Source organism: Cherax quadricarinatus, chromosome 19, assembly GCF_038502225.1.
Source record: "Cherax quadricarinatus isolate ZL_2023a chromosome 19, ASM3850222v1, whole genome shotgun sequence".
In the NCBI taxonomy this organism is placed as follows: domain Eukaryota; kingdom Metazoa; phylum Arthropoda; class Malacostraca; order Decapoda; family Parastacidae; genus Cherax; species Cherax quadricarinatus.
The window spans coordinates 38,033,631-38,038,085 of NC_091310.1; the positions used below are offsets into that span (position 1 = coordinate 38,033,631).

At 47.0% G+C, this 4,455-nt stretch overlaps 1 long non-coding RNA gene across 1 annotated transcript; it reads right to left on the reverse strand.

Moving 5' to 3' along the window:
• Positions 1-319: 319 nt before the first annotated feature.
• On the reverse strand, positions 320-1,904 carry LOC138852963 (uncharacterized). The gene is made up of 3 exons (XR_011392214.1): positions 1,867-1,904; positions 865-1,085; positions 320-622 (listed from the first exon to the last, which is right to left on the reverse strand). It is a non-coding gene; the product is annotated as an uncharacterized lncRNA (long non-coding RNA).
• Between the last annotated feature and the right edge of the window lie 2,551 nt (positions 1,905-4,455).

The following is a 4,455-nucleotide window of genomic DNA, read 5'->3' on the forward strand; positions in this document are numbered from 1 at the left end:
GAAGAGGATAATTCACCCAAAACCAAGCGAGTACCACTACGCATTTCAGATGACAGTTAAATGCTGGATATACGCTCTTTTGGGGCAAACTGTATGAATAACTTGTTAATCAACAGCCCCTGTGGACACAAACGGCACCCCCGAATGGATTTCCAGGGAGCGGCTGCTGGAAATTGTGCTGTTAAAAGATAAGTAAAGTTTGTCTTATGGTTATTAGCATTCGGGGGAGGTGTACTTATCTAACCAGCTCTCCATAAGTATGGTCGATAGGCTTTAAGCCTCATTAATCAACCAGAGCCAAAAATCAGAAAACTTAAAGTTGACCAAGAATGTTTATTAAGGAAATGGACAGTGTGCATTCGCAATAGAAGTCGTTTCGTCAGCCGAGTCAGTTCCTCGTTCAGCGAGGCCCCAGGTCGCAGCTCCTCGCCACGGTGTTCTTGGAGGATTATGTTTTGCCTCCACCTCACTCCCAGACGATGCCTCAGGCGCGCTGCTCCTTGGTGATGCGGATCTGCTCGAGGGCGTGGGTGGGGCGTTGGGATCAGTGGAGACTGCACGGAAGCCCTCTTCATCGGCCACGTAACGAACCTCAGCGATGGTGCCGTTGGGAAGTGGGAACCTGAAGCAAAGAAGAATCATCAGTTAGCGAGCTAGAGATCGGCCTTCCGCCACTCCTTGTATCGAATAAAGCACGGGTTTAGTGTTTCGCGTACTGTGTAGACAAACTGCATCCGAAAGTAAAGTCTAAAAAAAAAAAGTAGCTTTATTTCTCCTTAGATTAGAGGTTAAGGAAAAAGTCTGGCCACTAAAAATACAATAACTGTCGCACTTTTGTAATTTTTAAGACAAAGGAGGACTCGCCTATAAGCCCTGGATGTTGCTGTGACCCTTGGAGCCCGGACAACCAACAGCGCTCACAGAGATGCCGTTCTCGGTCTCGAAGTCGTAGTTGAAGTTACCGTCACCGCTGTCGTGTCTTTCAGGATGGCGATGTGGCGGTAGTCTGGTCGATTATTGCGGGGGGACTGTTGACCAAACTGCGGGGCGGAGACCACGACAACGACCAGGCAGGCAGAAGTTACCTGGTGAAAGGAAGAAAAGGAAGAAATAAATATAACGAGGATTTCCTGCGAAGGAGAAATACATTGAGTATTCCCTTCATAGCCCTGTAATTAACCGCTGTGAAGGCTTACTCAGCCCTGTAACAACTTCAGACAGTTGTTACGAAGGCTGGCTCCTCAGGAAAATTAGTGAAAAGAAAAAGAAATAAGCACTTCATTATGTAGAATATAAAATATAAAAAACATTTAAATATGAAATATTAATCCTACATTAAAGAAAATGAAAAAGGAAAAATAATAACTGAATTAAGCGCTAATTTAGATAGGGGTGTCTGGCGTTGGTGACACCGCTTGTTGAAATCGTAGCCGTTGCTGATGGAGGGGGGGTCGCAGGTGTTGGTGACCACCACTGGCTAGTTCGTCACAGATTAACGCCGTGAGTAGTATCCCAATGACAGGAAAGCAGGTTCTTTACCGCTGCAATGATGTGGGGTTATGTCCTGCAATTTCATACAGGTGCACAGGTAATTAAATCCAAAATAGAGAAGTCTCTGGACGTTAGTCCTTCTGTTCTCCTCGTTGATTGACAGGTGACACTCACTGTCATCCAAGCTGAAAAGATAGACAGGTTACCCACTGCTTAAATAATAACTCTCCATGGCAGTGTACATTCCTCAAAAGACGTGGCGATTATTACAACAGTCAACCTAGAGAAAGACTGAAAGGACTAAGTTTATTATTGGTCAAAAGTGAAGATTTTAACCAATAAATCCACTAGAATACAAGGCAGGCATGTACTTACAGTAGTGTTGGGAGCTGTGAGTCGAGTGATTTACTGTTTGACCAGAGCCCCACACGTCACCTTTCGAGGGGGGGGGGAAGAGGGAGGGGAAGGGATAGCGGGAGCTAGACTGACCCTACCTTAACAAGCAGCCGGCAATCAAACTATCACTTTAGGGGTGGGGGAGAAAAGGCGGGAGAAACGGGAGCGTGACTTACCCTACCTTAACTAGTAGCCGGCAATGAAACTATCAGTTTCGGGGAGGGGGAAGAAAGGCGGGAGCGTGACTTACCCCACCTTAACCAGCAGCAGGCAATGAAACTATTGTTACTATACTGCTACTCCTATCTATTGAACTTTTCCCTCACACTCCCCCATACCAAGACTTATAGTCAAGGAGTATAAGAAGAATAGGCGAGGAAAAAGTTCTAACATGTGGAAGTCGCATAAGGCAACAAATCTTCTACTGACTGTCACGACTTAACCAGTCAGAGAAATAATTGGATGAACATTCGCTGCCTGACCACGGTAGTGTGCGGTAGTGCTCTGCACCCCTCTGGTGTGTGTAGGCGAGCGCCCTTGTCAGTTACATGGCTGCAGTGGTGTGAAGTGGTGCTGTCACACCTCGGCTAACAACTTAGGTGCACTGTGATCGTCAAGATGGCGGTTAGTCTGAGACGAAGGATAAATACTGTAGGCATCGAGCTACTTAAAGGAACGATAACGCCCAGTTCTGCGCAAGTCTTATTGCCAAAGATCATCTGGGAGACTTATGGAGTACAAGATAGTGACTTGTATGGTGTAGCATTGAACGGAGGACAACGAATTTTCGTCAAACTGCTATCAGCAACGGTTTATGAATCGTTAGTCACCAGGTTTCAGGACGTGAGTCTTAACGTCACACCAGCTGTCACTGTAAGAATGATAGATGTTTCACGGTATTATACGTGGATCAAGTTACGCAACATTCCCTTTGAGGCGGACGAGGCGGATATAAGGAAAGTTTTTGAGAAGTATGGGACGGTGCATTATGCTCAACATTGTACGTGGGCGGCAGGAGCCTATGCTGGTTTTCCAGAGGGTTTTTTCAACCTCAAAATGACTTTGAGGCACCCAATACCATCCTATGTGTACCTACAAGATTTCAGGACGCAGGTAATGGTAATGTACCCAGGACAACGACGTACGTGCCGCCTATGTGGTGAGTATGATCACATAGCGGCGACCTGTGACAAGCGAAGACATGTGCCTGGACCTGTGGTGGACGTCGCAGCCCCTGCTTCAAAGGTGGCAGGGAGTGAATCAAACATCGGATGGAGGGCGTGGTGTTTTGTGGAGCGAGATAGTGGATCGGGCACACAGGAATGGTGGTGAGTTGGAGTCCCGCCCCCAACTGCCTGATCAGGTATCGTCTCCTGTGGATAAGGAGGAGCAGCAAGTACAGGAGAAGGTTCTTGAGATTGAGGAGGAATTGGTGGAGGTGTTGAAGACGTTGTCACCACCAGAGAGGGATGTTACATCTGAGCGTGGTGTCATTGGAGAATCGTCGCTTCCAGAAAGTCGGAGACAGGATAATTTGGGACGTGATGGTGGTTTGGAGTCATCCGTTGAATCTTTAAACCATTCTCAGGTAGAGGTTGAGGTTCATCGAGAGGTAACATCTGACCAAGAAATGTGTAACATGACGGTCACGAGAAAGAGGGCGGCTACATCAGATTCTGATGACGTCCTTACGCCTGCACAAAGGCCTGGGAAAAAGACTGAGGTGAAGTGTGAAGGTAGTGGTGTAGGTGGTGGTATCCATGATAGGAGGCACCGGAAGAAGGGGGGAGGGAAAGAGAGCACTCTGAAGGTGTCAAACTTAAATTCAAGCTCTGGAGTTGTAAAGAGTGATGAGAGGAAGCAGGGGTGGAAACTTTAATAGGCCTCAGGTGTATGTCTGTAAATGTTAATGGGTTATGTAGCAGTATGAAGAGAGATTGGTTTCGTATGCTGGTAAATAGTGCGAAGTCAAGGTGCATGGGGTTGGGTTCTTGGGTGGGGGGTGTGGGGGGGAGATGTAATGTTGTTAAAGAATGGGCGGTGTCTTTAAAGATTTGTGGTATTATTTATAGGGATGACATGGTTGCGGCGCGGGAGGAAAATTCGGATAGGTTATTGGAAAGGATCGTGGGGCGTCTAGGTGTTCTGAGACCCCAGCACCTAACTCTGATACAGCGAGTGATAGTCGTGAACATTTTATTGTATAGTAAGGTTTGGTATGTTGCAGCTGTGTTCCCAATTACAGGGACAGCGATTGCGGGGATACTAAGACGGGTGTACAAATTTTTATGGGGTTCACGTTGTGATTGGTTACGGAGGGAGGTTGTAATGTTACCTGTAAGTCAGGGTGGGTTGGGGTTGTTGGATTTGAGACGGAGGGCTAAATGTGTGTTCATTAAATGGGAAGTGTTGCGTGAGGGTTTGAGCGCGGGGCGTTTGGGAAGGATACACGACAGGCTGGGTATGTGGTATCGAGGAATGGAGTTGAGGGAATGTGAAATAGTTTTGAGGGCTGTTATGTTGGTTAGGGAACTGAGAAAGGTTCGTATAAGGGTTTTGTGTAGGTTA